The 14,963-nt window shown below is 38.9% G+C and overlaps 1 protein-coding gene across 3 annotated transcripts in view; it reads left to right on the top strand.

Annotated features, from left to right (window-relative positions):
• The window catches only part of LOC124423342 (fibroblast growth factor 17-like), a 118,867-nt gene that overhangs the window by 13,299 nt on the left and 90,605 nt on the right, over positions 1–14,963 (top strand). The gene's annotated exons all lie outside the window — the stretch shown is intronic.

The following is a 14,963-nucleotide window of genomic DNA, read 5'->3' as shown; positions in this document are numbered from 1 at the left end:
GTTAGCTTTTTCGTATGATATGCAATCCAATAGTAGTAATAGTAACTGCAAAACTTGTAAAAAAATCTTCATTTGAGCATTACAAACGATCCCCTTTCCATTATTTCGTAATAGCCCGTTTAATAAAACTACTGTTAAGAACCTCTTGAGCGACGATTTAAAGGGCAATGAAGAATCTTATTAGATCCTTGGCGGATGATTTCGCCATTGGATGGGAACCATTCACGGAGTCGTACGTTTAACTTGCAAACTCCTCGGAGGGATGCATTAGCCCGATGACTAATCGAATCGCGTGAGATACAAATGGATGGAACGAACGCGCGCGGCAAAGTGCGAAATACCAGAGCGAGGGAGTCACTTTCTCGTAGTCTTCGTCGTTTTCGTCGTCGTCGTCGTCGTCGTCGTTGTTGTTGTTATCGTCGTCGTCGACGTCGTCGTCGTTGTCGTCTTCTTCTTCTTCTTCTTCTTCTTCTTCTTCTTCGTTTTCAGTGGTACCGCCGTTACATCGAGCCATCCCTCTTAGACGATGAAAAAGCTTTCAGGGAATCCTTTCACAAGAGAGGAGGAGTTAAGCAAATGGAACTTTTTATTTGATATTTTTCTTTTCCTTCACACTGTAAAGGAACTTTATTTAATGCCAGACAAATAATTGCTAGTGATAATAACTTTTAGTAGTTGCATGATCGATTACGTCTGACTAGATCGATCTTCGACTACTTGTCGATTAATTCTCTAACGTCACGATCGACGTGTAACGTCGTATCGATGATATTTCAATTACTTTGCTTGCGTTCGAAGACGAAGGATGGAAAAAAAAAAGAAAACAAAAAAAAAGGAAAGAAAAAAAGAAAGAGAAACAGGTTCAGTTCGGAGAAGGATAAAAAAAGAAGGAAAGGAAAGGAAAGGAAAGGTCGAACAACCCCTCGCGCGTAGACATTCGGTCGCAAGACGATGATGGCTCTTACGCCTTGTCAAGCCTTGTCAAAAGGGAAACCCCTCCGCAATATTTCCGAGTCAACGACGCTCAGGCTCGTTCGCAAATCCCGTCATTTTGCCCGACAAAGGGCCGTGAGCGGGTATCGCGCGACTTTTCGTCACGGTTACCAAAGGAACCAACGAGCTACTACTACCACCAATTCATCCCATCCCATCCTGCAACCCCCATATGCACGTCCTTCGTTCGTGATATCGTCGAAAAAAACTTCGACCAATTTCAAATGTGTCGTCTTCAGGTTCTTTAGACCGATTCATCGAAGAATTGAATTTCTTCTTACTCATGGACGCGAGAAAGTTCAACGTTTTCTCTCTCTCTCTCTCTCTCTCTCTCTCTTTTTCTTTCTCTCTCTTTTTCTTTCTCTTTCTCTTTCTCTCATCTTGCTCTGGAAAAGATATATTATCGTTTTCGTTCGAAACGTTTTGGCTCGGCGCTATACGATGACGTAACATTTCGTGTCGTAACCACGATCAATTTTGCGATTAAATTCTTTCGATCATTCGATAAGAGCATCCCACCATGACTCGTGTATTCCATTATTTTCGATTAGACGTAACCACGTGCGATTGTAAATGTTTTCTCTCTCTCTCTCTCTTTCTCTCTCGTAAAACTTCGAAACGAAAGTTATGAACGATAAATCAATAGTTTCGTCGTATTTTGTGCAAATAGATTTTGTTATGGGAGAACATTAAATCTTTAAATTCGTTTTCTTTAAATAATAAAGAAAAATCGTAAAAGAATTTTTACAACGAGTCACGTTAAATTAGTTCCGTTCACGTTATCTCGATAATGCAAATTCGTGATATTTTTGGTGCACGCGAGCAATCTATTTCGCGAGGATTAACGAAGTAAGAAAAAAGACAAAAAAAAGGAAAAAAAAAAAAAAGAAAGAAAGAAAAAAGAAAAAAGGAAGTAGGCACTTGTGCCCGATTAAAGAGTCCAATCCGTATTAAAAGGATTCTTATGCTTGGCAAAGTCGAAGCAGACTGCCAATGGCAGTACTTCCGGTCTTTGGGTTAGGAAACTGGAATAGGTATTTACTTACATATATAGTTTGACCTGACGCGTATATTACAGGGTCGAACCAGTTTAGCAAGTACCGGCCTTCTCTCTAGGTATCCGGATAAGAAATAGATAAGGAACGAAGCCGAGAAAGAGGAAAGTAGGAAAGGAAGAAAGAAAGAAAGAAAAGAAGAAAAGAAAGAAAATAAAGAAAAGAGAAAGAGGCCGGCAAAGCTTTCATCGCGTTGAATTTCAAATCGACGGTACATCCCCGGGAGGAATTGGCGTTCGTCCAATCGCGATTCCACGTTTACCTGCACGTACTCCCTCTGTTTTTCTTCCATCCTTTTCTATCTATTTCTTTTCCTTCGTTCTTTTTTACTAGATATGTCCCTCTTTCTCTTTTTCCCCTTTTCTCTCTTTTTTTCTCTCTTTTTCTTTGAGAAAGTGGGTCGTTTAGAATATAGATCCGGAATATCGAGAGATAGTAGAAAAGCATAGGAGAGACAGAGATAGAGATAGAGAGAGAGAGAGACAGACAGAGAGAGAGAGAGAGAGAGAGAGAGAGAAGAAAGAAGGACATCGCGAGAAGGACATTGAAGAGAAAGAAGAAGCGAGAAAGGGCACGAGCCAAGAAGAAGAGAAACAAGCGGGGCCTTGACTTGGTCACCCTGAAGCTTCGAGTATCCACGATAGAATCCGTGCCTTTGCATACGACGCGCCTCTTATATTCGTTTCTCGCCTTTATCCTCCTCTTTCTCACGCTTTTACTCTTCCTTTTTCAACCTCTCTCTCTCTCTCTCTCTCTCTCTTTCTCTTTTGCTACTCGTCTACGATAAAAGAACAGAGAGAAAAAGAGAATGAGAGAGTGAGTGAGAAAGTGAGACAGAAGAGGGAGACAGAAGAGAGAGAGAGAGAGAAAGAAAGAGAAAGAGAGAGAATAGGTACATAGGTATCTACGTGCGAAGATACCAAAGCGTAGGACAACGAGGCAGGTTATGTGTACCTATGTAGATATCTACTCGGTTGTGAATCACGAAACGAGGATGAGCATTGTCGTCGCACGTATTTCCGTTTTGAAGAGAAGAACGAATACCCTACCTCTACGTACCTACGAGTCGAGTAGAAATGTTCATTATTAAAATGACGTAGGTACATACTTTTTCTTTCTCTCTCTCTCTCTCTCTCTCTCTCTCTCTCTCTCTTTCTCTGTTTCTCTTTTTATTTATTTATCTTCTCTTTCTTTCTTCTTTTTTTTTTTTTTTTACTCGAACCAATGGTTCATCGAGGTCAACGTTTTTACATCAACGAGCTTCTTCGATGAATTTCCGACAGGACAGGTTCGTTCTATCGTCTTTCTCTTTTTTCTTTGATCTTTTTTTTCCTTTTTTTTTTTGTTTTTCTTTTTTTGTTTTTTTCTTTTTTTTTTTTTCTTTTTTTGCTTCTTTTCCTCTTTCGTCATTGTCCTCGTCGGCACATATCCTCAACCCGCGGTCATAAATAATACATACGATCAAGTCGCGCGCGAGTATTCGAAAGTACACCGAAATGTGCCGCGTGTACGATCAACGCGAGATTGACGTTTACGCTTCGGAGGTGCACGCTTCGTTATTTATTTGCAAATCTTCCGAAGTGTTTTTCACCATTCTTATGCCCCGTGATACTCTGCGGTGATGGTTTCGACCCTGTCAGAATGAGAGATAGCAGGAAAGAAAGAGGGCTCGTGTTTACTTTGAGAGTTTAAAAAAGAAAAAAAATCGTTCCGAATGAATCGTTTCTACCGTTAGGATCGAACGATCCAAAAAATTATCGAGAGAAGGAACATCGATTATCATTGAACTTTTTATTGGTGATAATGTTATAAGATATCAATAGAACCGGCTCTCTCTCTTTCTCCTCTTGTATTTTTATATTTCGTTTTTTTTTTCTTTTCTTTTCCTTTTTTGTTTTTCTTTTTTTTTTTTTTTTTTTTCAAGAAAGCCGCGGCGTCTCTTTCAAAGGGTCATGCGCAAATCCAGCTTATTAATTTTTTTTTTTTCCTTCACAATTCTCGCTTTCTCGTTATAAAGAAGGGCCGTGGAATGCGAAATAACGGAAAGGAGAAGAAGACTTAAGTTTTCTTTGGGACTACGTCGAAAGAACGTTGTCGTTGGTAGTAAGCTGAAAGAATTTAAAGCTTCGCTCGTTCCGAGATATTCGACCTTCGGAAAACAAACGTGGGAAGTATCGATGTTGTTCTACTCTTTGCGTTCCTTCGACAATAAAGCCGCCTTTTCAATAAGCATTTGGCCGCCGTCTCTCTTTGCGAACCATCGGACATTTCTACGCTCTGAAATATCCTTCGGCTGCGAATCACGTAATTCTTAGGAAGGTGAAAACAAGCGATGTCTGTGTAGGGAGGGTTATTTATCGTCGCTGTTACGGAGATACCGCTCGTTAAAAATTCATCGATGGTAAGTTACGTAGAGAAAAGAGAAAGAGAAAGAAAAAGAGAAAGAGAAAGAAAGAAAGAAAGAAAGGAAAAAGAAAGAAGTTTACGTAACACAGAAAACAAACGACTCGGATAAAATGGTACTCGGTCGAGTCTTCGACCTCTAGACGAAAGTAACAATTTCAAAGAAACAATTATCCATAAAATTTTTTATATATATATATATATATATTATTATTTTCATAAAAACTTGAATCGTATATATCGAAAGACAAAAAATGCGAATGAATAAAAAAATGTCCTTTATCGTATACATTGAATCATTCAAAGGTTTATATTTCATTAATATATATATCATTGACGATTCGCAATGAAAACTTTTCAAGATTTATTATTTTCAACGTAAGAAACGTAAGAGGATTGGAAATCATTGAGAAGATCGATGAAACAACGGCGTATCTTCAAAATCATGTCTCTCGTTATATCTCGATAGATTATAATTCCGTTGGTCTATCCGATTTTCTCGACCCGCTCTATATATATATATATACAGAACGTCGATTCCGGTCGAGACAGAAGGCATCGATCTGTTTTCCTCGTCTGCCATCCCACGTCGACGAGAATCGAGTATATCGAATCTTGACGTAATCTCGGATAAGATGGAAAAGGTGAATGACCTGCTCTCGCGTAATCTTCATTATCATTTTCATTCGGGAACTTACGACCGTATGAAAAGACAAAAGAAGAAGAGAATGAATTTATACGTTGACATAGAGAGAACCATTGATGTTCACAAACACACATAAATACTAACCTACAGATGTACATATATATATATATATATAAATATATATATATACTATACGTAAGTAAATACAATACAAATAGTTATATGCATTATATGTCGTAATAATCGTAAATCTCGAATAAATTTGGAGCCGTGAAGACGAAATCATACGACGAGCATCGTTCGATCGAGAAAGAGAAAAATAGAAAGAGAGAGAGAGAGATAGAGGGGGGAAGGGGGAGGGAGAGAGAAATGCATATTTTTAAGGGTACACTCGGTAGAAAGAGAACGGGGTAGCAATATGACTATGGTGGCAGGCAGGTGCCGTTACGAGAGACGTTCGCACTTCTTCGAGGAGCCGAGCGGGCGCTCGGTTGCGTACTTTTAGAACCCACAATAAAGTCAGTTTATTGCGGCTCATTGAGACGGCTATCGCCTTCCGATTGTTGATCCGTGTTCATCGGCGATCGTAAAACGTTCCTTCGACGATCCTCACCCTTTCCCCGCGTTCTCCTTCTATATAACCCATAGTCTTTTTCTTTGGAGTCTTTCGTCTCTTCGAGATTCAACGCAATGCTCTGTCACCGACGCCCACGAACAGTCTTGCACGGTTACTTTCTTTTTCTTTTTCTTTTTCTTCTTCTTCTTCTTCCTATCACAAGTCGCGAGAACGCGACTTTCACGACCGCGTTCGCGTTTGATTTGAGAAAATACGAACAATCGAAATGGGTTAATGGCGAGAACGTTCGAGATTTATTCTCCGCCTTTACGGGTTACTTTGTGTCCGATGTTAAAGGCAAAAAGGTCTCTTTTTCTTTTATATATATATATATATATATATTTCTTTTTTTCTCTCTCTTTCTCTCTCTTTTTCTATTTTCCTTTTTCTTTTTCTTTCTCTCTTTTTTTTTTTTTTCTTTTCTTCCTGCATTGAGTTATAAGGTATAGCTTAATGGGCGTTGCACGACGAGTGGAAAGAAAGCAGCAAAGCTGCTTTCCGGATTTACCGAGGCGCAAATCGACGGATTTACGGAGGCGTAAGACCTCGAGCGCTTTCTTCTTGCTCGTAAAGTACCGGATAGGCTTGCCGAGGGTGCCTTTTGCTTCCTTCCTTCCTTCCTTCATTCCTTCCTTCCTTCTTTCCTTCATTCATTCATTCGTCTGTTCATTTGAGGATTCTCCGAAGGTTAAGGGTTTTCCTTCGTAACATTTCCTTCGTTTCTTATTTTCTTTTTTTCTTTCTCTCTCCTCCAGACGAATTATTCCCCTCCGACTTTTCTTTTCTTTTTTTTTTTTTTTTTTTTTTTTTTTTTAATTTCCCAATATCACGATTTTCATTTATTTTTTTATCAGTAAACGAGGCTATGTAATCCTACAAAAAGAAAAGAAGAAGAAGAAAAGGAAAAAAAAAAAAGTAATGTAATTATTATATACACGAGTAAGTTGATAGTATTAGTTTCTGAAATGGAACAAGAATATGAATCTCTCTTACGAAATCTTTCCGATCGATAAAGTCCTACCAATTTAATCTCTCTCTCCCTCTCTCTCTCTCTCTCTCTCTCTCTCTCTCTCTCTGTCTCTCTCATTCTCACTAGATAGTGAGAGAGATAGATATCTCTCTTTTGTCCTATTTTTCCCCTCTCCTCCTCTCTCCACCCTCTTCTTTGTCCCAGAGCACCGACCTCACGGAGAATTTTTGCAGTAAAAGGGCCTACTAAATCTATTTTTGGAATTATGGGGTTTTACTTTTGCAAGGTATTAGAAAAGAAAACGAGCAGGTAGGTCGGATGAGATCTTAGACTTTTTAAAGGATCGAAGTCAGACGAAAATAAGGAGATAGATAAAGGGGAGGGGGGAGGGGGAAAGAGATGGTAAAAGTGGGATGTAGGTACATCGGCGTCAGCTTGGCGTTAGAAAGTTCTTCTCGAAGCGGTGTTTGTTCTAACGCCTCGGCCCGTCGTCGTCCGTAGTTATCCAAACGAACGGAACCTACTCACGGGAGCACCTGTGGAGTCCGGCTGCTGGGTTCTGGCTGCTGCTTTTGTTCTTCGAATCTCCTTCCCTTCACTTTATACCTGTTTCTCTCTCTCTCTTTCTTTGGTACCTCAGCTCGACCTACCTGTTATACGTTACTTACGCCTAACCGACGGATCATTTAGGACGGTTCGGATCACTTTAAAGGGATTAGCACAATTTTCGGCACCAAATTCTCAGAGTCGGGCATTCGAGGGAATATAATGACGCGTCATGGTTAACTCGAAACGTGAGAAAATCTTACGGTTTCTTCGTCATCTCCCTCATGTCCGTCTCAATTTCGACGAAAAAATATTTCCGTAATGTAACGTAAGGAATCCTTTCTTTTTCTTTTTCTTTTTCTTTTCTTTTCTTTTCTTTTCTTTTCCATTCCTTCCCTTCCGTTCTCTTTTCTCTTTCACACGAATTCATTCATAAACGTCTATAACATAGTACCGTGATTATTTCCGGAGATTTATCGTTTAAAGTTTTATTTTGGTAAGTCCGATGAAGAAAGAAAGGAGAGAGAAAAAAAAGAAGAAGAAAGAAAGAAAGAAAGAAAGGTAGACTTATCTTCTCATATATCATAATGTTCTCTTTCTCTTTCTTTTTTTTTTTCTTTTTTTTTCTTTTTTCTTTTTTTTTTTTTTTATCGCGATATCTTACGGATCTAATTTTAAATGTTAACCGAGGCGAGAATATTTTTACGATCATTCGTAGTCCGAAATAAGCTGTCCCCGATTACTTATCTTTCTCCTTTTCTATTGGTCCAACAATAGTTATTCGACCCTGCCATAAATTCTCATGACTTGTTGTCTCGATATGCGTTCGGCCTCATTTAGAAAACATTGAGACTCATTTCTTTTACTCACTCCCTTAATTTCTAATACCAAATGCATTTCCTTTAACCAGGACGATCTTCGTCAGAAGACATATGCTCGTAAATATAAGTTTTTCGGTAAACAGGCTACGGGAGAAAGGAGGCCGTGGATGAAGAAGAGGTAGGAGGAAGAGAAAGAAAAAAGAAAAAGAAGAAGAAGAAGAAGAAGAAGAAACAAGCGGAAGCTTCTAAAAGATCGGACCGAGGGCGTTCGTCACAAAACCCGACGTAAATAGAACGCGCTTACGCTTTCGAGATGAAAACAATCGTAACTCTGAAAAGTGAGCTCTCACGAATTTGGAAAAGCTGTTTAATTTATCGAGTGATAGCGAGAAGCTGACAAACTGGATAAGGGACCATCGATCTTGGTCCAATGAAGAGGAAGAAAAAGATAGGGTATCTTCCGATAATATTTTTTCTTTAAGTCAGAAAGAAAGAGAGAAAAGGGGGGAGAGAGAGAGAGAGAGAAAAACTAGGAAAACTTTGTAAAACTCGATCGACCGTCACTGAAGTGGAACGAAGACGAACGTCCGAGCTAATCGAGTGACTATGCGTTCCATATTGGAAAAAAGGGGCGCGGAAGGAGGAAGGAAGCAGAAGAGAAGGGAGAGGAAGAGGGTGCATAATAGTAGGAAGGGAAAGCCGTGAGGCTCGTTCCTTGGAAAAAGCAACGAGAAAATTTCGATTCACGATTCCGAGACTTTTGATCTCTATTCTCTTTCTCTGTCTTTTGCTTTCTCAAAGTTCTCCAGTTAGAGACAGTTATAAATTTGTCCCTTTGGGGAAAACAAGCGATGCGATGCGATACGAGCGCAACCACCCATCCTTGACTCTCCACCACCATCATTGCTACCACTACCCTTCTTCTTCTTCTTCTTCTTCTTCTTCTTCGTATACGAAAGAGGTTAGCGAGAGTTCGTAAATGCATCCATGCACGCGTATTTTATGGCCGACGATTCTCTCTCTTTCTCTCTTTTTCTTTCTTACATATATGTCTCGGATATTTACGCAACGATGGATTCTTTTTCGAAATACTTAAAAGTTCGACGATTTGTCGTTCGAGTCGAAGTCGATAAAGCCTCGAGAGTTTCTCGTCGTCGAGTCGTGTTACCGGCTTTTTGAGAAGAAATGATCGTGACGTGGAAAGAGCGAAGAGAGAGAGAGAGAGAGAGAGAGAGATTTACGAAAATCATCGAAAGAGTAGGAAAGGGAATGGATGAAGGAGACTCGTATAGGAGAACTTAATCGCGTAAAATCCTTAAAGTTCACTCTTCACGACGCGATGCACTTTGATCATAGAATTTATGTTCGGGGTGCAATGTACCACCATTAAATCCTGTGCTCGTCGGTGCGTGTCGTGGAAAAATTCATCGTGGAGACGACGCGAAGGCGGACTTTTTTTCTCTCTCTCTCTCTCTCTCTCTCTCTCTCTCTCTCTCTCTCTCTCTCTCTCTCTCTCTCTCTCTGTCTCTCTCTCTCTGTCTCTCTCTATCTTCTTTGCGCTCTTTCTCCCGTACATCGATCAGAGCAAAAGGTTTGAGAAAGGAAGGCGAAGGGATGAAAGATTTCTTTCCTCTGTCATCGTCATAAGAAAATATTATTCTTTCGCTTTGGCTCATCTCGCGAACGATGGCGAATCTTTTCTAGAGAAGCTCACGTCTTTGCAAAAACTTTTCATTCGAAGTAACCAAGAGATTTTAGGTTATATACTCTCACGGGTGTTGTAAAAGGATTACGAATGTAAAAGGGGGATCGTTCGAAGTATTACAAGATTATTTTCTTTTTAATCGTACCTACATATCGTATCTACATATTTATATAATAGGAGATACACACGTATATATTTCACTTCGATTCAATGATGAAATTGAATATTGAATTTTTTTCATACGATATGATATTATCGATGCCGAGATATTTCTATAAGAATAATTCAAGTGAAAGTGAAAAAAAAGTGTATATTTATTATACATCATAGATAGATAGATAGAACGATCGTTAGAAGAAAAGAAGAGCATTGGCCTCGTGGGGCCATCTTTACGGGTCGACGAAGCAAAGTCAGCAAAGACAATGAAAACATCTCGATAAATCAGGAGAGACGACCGGTAAAGAGATTAGTAGAGCTTACAAGGCATTACCGGCTGGGAGGAGAGACAAGCCGCAGTCATCTCGACTTCGAAGTTGGCTAATCTCTTCCAGTCCCGTCTTTCTTCCTCTTTCTTTCTCTCTCTCTCTCTCTCTTTTTCTCCTTCTCTTTCTCTCTTTTCACCATCTTCTTTCCTTCCTGATCCCGAGTCTCTTGGGATCTCTTTTCTCTCTTTCTTTGGGAGTCACTCTCTGCGCGGAGTTAACCACCCGTGAAGCGGCACAATATATCTCAGAGATAATTCGCTTGTTAGGGTCGTCCGCCTTTACATTAATCCATCTGCTTGCGGTCTTTCTCGTAGCCGCCTTTTTCGCGCTTCTCTTAACCCCTTACGTGTAGGTACATATAATAAATACATAGAAACGACGAAGACGACGACAAGATCGGCGAGCGTAAAAAAGAAAAAGAAAAAGAAAAAATTGCCGTCTCAATTTCGTCCTGACAAATTTATCGTACCATCTCGTACTTTAGAGAATTTCAATTCTTCCTTTGTCGATATATTTCTTGATCTTATTATATGATATAATTTAAAGAAAAAAAAAAAAAAAAAAAAAAAAAAAAAAAAAAAAAAAAAAAGAGAACAAAAAAAAAAAAGGATAGTAAACTTTAGAATAATCGTGCTTGGTGGAGACGCGTCATTTTGGACCACTTGTACGATCATAGAACTATCATTATAAAATAATTCACATCTATATCAATTATTCTCTTTAAAAATCTATATATATCGAGGACTTTAAAGATTATAACAAATAAATGGTTTATATTAAATTTATACTTTATATATATATATATATATCAATTTAATTTGGAACTATTATAGAATATCAATCTAATATAATATATTAATATATGTATATATTTGAATGATATTTTATTAAATTAATCAATTTAATGTTAAATATAACATTTACAATATGTTGCAATGAAAAACGAGTTGAACGGGTGCTTCTTATATACGAAAATAATTTTTCGATCGAGGATTATAAGAGAAGGGCACAACGTCGGTGGGTATACCTACGTCATCGAAAAGGACGCTATTTCGAAGGCTACTCGATGGTAACTTGGAGAACGGTCGTCGGCAGGGCACTTGTCGTCGTGTCGATGCCCGCGATATCGCGACTCGCCTGTCACTCTGGTACGATTGATTGGGTTCTCTTCTTGCTATCCTCTCGCCTCGTTCTCACTAATTTGATATACGAAGGGCGGTCCCGCAAAAGGCTGCGACGATAAATCTGTAAGAACGATCCCGAACGGGATCAAGAACGCGTCGTCATCGTCTTCGTCGTCGAACGCTGAACCTGTAGTAAGGTAGTTTCGTCTCATCGACGTTACATTTTGTTGAGCCAAACGGCACGGTAGCTCGGACATGCGAGTTCGATGAGAGAAGAACTCGTCGAGCTAAATCGATGATCCATAACGAGGTTCTCTTTCTCTCTCTTTCTTTCTCATCGAGAAATTATATCGAAAGATTACTCTTGTTTCTGATATTTTTACTTTTTTTTTTTTTTTTTTTTTCTATCATCTCTTTCTTAACTGCCACTCATGAACGTCTCTACCCCATGTATCTTTGTACTTTCAGAAAGCAAAAGAAAAAAAGAAAAAAAAAAAAGAAAAAGAAAGAACGAGCAAAAGAAGAACAAGTTTTCTTGGAAAATGGCCAGATTATGTTTAAATTTCTCTTTCTCTTTCTCTTTGTCTTATCTCTCGAGATTTTTCTTCTATTCGTTGAGACTTCGAATTGTTTCTTTCGTACAAATTCTCAAGACAACATAAAATGAAATCGTTTGAATATTATTCAACTAATCTAATGATCATCTAACACGAGTGTTTTTCGGATAAGCTTATATTTAGAGATAATGTTTAACTATTATCGAGTATTAACGATGCGTTAGTTCGACATGACAGAAGCCATAAAGCGAAAAAGGAATAGTAGCTATTTATGGTTGGCACCGTGAGGTGCTTCAGATAATCCTCTCGATCGTGCTCAACGTCACGGCGTCGATGCATTAAGACGCTCTTAAATCCCTACCGTTCATAATCTTTCTCTCTCTCTCTCTCTCTCTCTCTCTCTCTCTCTCTCTCTCTTTCTACTTTTCACAGGCGCGTGCTACCATCGTCTGCTCGCGAGGGCAGGTAGTCTATTAATTTGTCATAAAGCTGGCAAAGACTTGCCGTTGTCCGGAGATAGCTAGGCAGATTTATAGGCCCGGCTTCGTCCGGTCTACGAGCTGTTTGTACGTGGAGCTGCCCACTCTTCGTTTACTCTTTCCCTCTTCCTCTTTCTCCCTCTCTCTCTTTCTCTCTTTCTCTCTCAAATACTATATTCTCTTCTCTTTAACGGGTGGGCGGTGGTGTATGAGAACCACTGATAAACTCGTCCCTTACTCGCGAGAACGCGAGATAAAACTGTCTTGGCGCCTGGTGAAGTTATTTGGGAACCGCCACCACGTGGGAAAAAGGTGGAGGGTCGTCCCTTCCTTGACTGATAAGCAACTCGCGTTCCTTCGAAGCTGTACGAGGACATTTCTAACTTGGGAAGGAGATCTCTCTCTTTTTCTCTTTCTCTCTCTCTCTCTCTCTCTCTCTCTCGCTCGCTCGCTCGCTCTCACTCTCTCTCAGAATCCGACCACCAGTTCAGGACGTAGAAATGAAAGAAGGTAAAGATACTCATTTCTAATTCTTCCGTTAAGAAAAGTGGAATGGTCGGTATATATTGGTTAACATTTATGCGTCATGATTAAGATCAAAAGATACAAAAATGGAATTTATATAAATTTATAAAAGAAAATGTATATTTGTAATTATTACGTCATAAGAAAATAATATGAAAAAAAAAAAATGATACACATAATCATAAAATAAATCATGATTGATCGTAATGACGAAACAATTTGATCGTTAAGTAAATCTATCTTTATCACAAAGAGTCCTTTCATAATTCAATTGAAAACGTTCGATAATGAATGATTATGGATAATGTTTAATGGAACATATTTCATACGGAATTTTTCTCATCTTTTACGCGTTCCATTACGTCTTAATGTTTTACGTAAAATTTTCGTAAAACAACGTTGACGACGATAACGAATATACTCCTGTCCCCCATTCTTTCCTCTCTCTCTCTCTCTCTCTCTCTCTCTCTCTGTTTTCCCTTTTTTTCTTTCTTTCTTTCTTTTTTTTTTTTTTTCTTTCTTTTTGTTCTTTCATTTTCTACACGAGACGAGATTCTCTCGATTCGTGTCGCGAGTCTCACGATACGAGTTTCGCGCGTGTACGGACAAAGTGTTCGTTATGCAAATCGCAGGGAAACACCGAGAAACTTGTCCTTCGTCATTCTCGATCTTCTTCTTCTTCTTCTTCTTCTTCTTCTTCTTCTTCTTCTTCTTCTTCTTCTTCTTATCTTTTTCTTATCTTCTTTGGTACAGATAAAGATCGAAAGAATAGTAATAGTCTCTCTATATGCGGTGAGTTGCATAATTTACGTTCTTACTGGTTTTTTTCTTTTTTTTTTTTTTTTTTTTTGTAGTCACGTAATTCGCATAAAATTATATTTGAATTCGTTTTGTTGTCGTTTCGTGGAAGAAAGGTTTGCTCGAAGGAAATAACATAAGTGATTTGAGAAATGATGATCTCTCGTCGCGGTATCGTGAGATCCCGATGTCGTTCTCTTCACGTTTCATGATCGATCCAGAGAAAACTATGGGTTCGTGGATCGTTGATAGAGCTCTCGAAACAAGCTGAAGAAAGAGGGAGAGAGAGGAGGAGGAGAGAGAGAGAGAGAGAGAGAGAGAGAGAGAGAGAAAAGTAAAAAAAAGAAAGGAAGAGAGGCATCAGAGATACACGTGGGCGTAGGTTGCGACACTTGGAGACAGTGGTTCTCAATCGATGATATTTCAATCGTTGCAAGAGAATCATCGTCGTGCTCGTTTCGAATTCCACGAAAGATACTTACGAAGGATACAGGGAGAGAGAGAGAGAGAGAGAGAGAGAGAGAGAGAGTGAATGGTATTCGTGTCACGTCAATCGTGAACGAGTATTGAACGAGGCACGCGACTATGGAATATCGAAATATCTATATCGATATCAATGATGACGCATCCCAAGGATTATTCACATAATCTATCTACGTTTCTTCAATATTTCGTCTTTACTATTGCCGATTGTTCTGATGAGTTTTTGATCAGAAACGATAGGTTTTCCCAATAAAAGAAAAAAAGAAAAAAAAAAAGAAAAAGAAAAAAGAAAAAAACTGTCGATTTACATGGAAATTAAAAAAGTTCAAGGAAAAGTCGGAAGTCCTATTAACACTTTTTACTCGGAAATTCAAGATCTTAATCTTCCATTTCGAAAATCAATACGACTTTTGTAATCTGATACGATATATAAGAAGAAGGAAACTTAAGAATTTGAAATTTTCTATATTATTTTAATACGGTACTATTGGTAAGCCATCGGTGTATTTCTTCGAGGAAAAGTTCGCGGACGTTCTCATCGTCGGGGACTATCGGTAAGAAGAGTAGCAGTATCGATCGTTTTACGACCTCAACCAAAAGTCTCTACGGTATCCCGATGTCGCTTTTACGGATTACAAATAATTTACGTCAAGCGAGGAAAAGGATTCTTGATAACTTCTTTCGGCGAGTAAGATAGCCGACGAATTAACGCTCCGACCTTGCCGGCTTCGAAAGATTCATTAGTCGACTCATTGGA

Source organism: Vespa crabro, chromosome 4, assembly GCF_910589235.1.
Source record: "Vespa crabro chromosome 4, iyVesCrab1.2, whole genome shotgun sequence".
Taxonomy (NCBI): Eukaryota; Metazoa; Arthropoda; class Insecta; order Hymenoptera; family Vespidae; genus Vespa; species Vespa crabro.
This window is presented reverse-complemented; position numbering and strand designations above follow the sequence as displayed.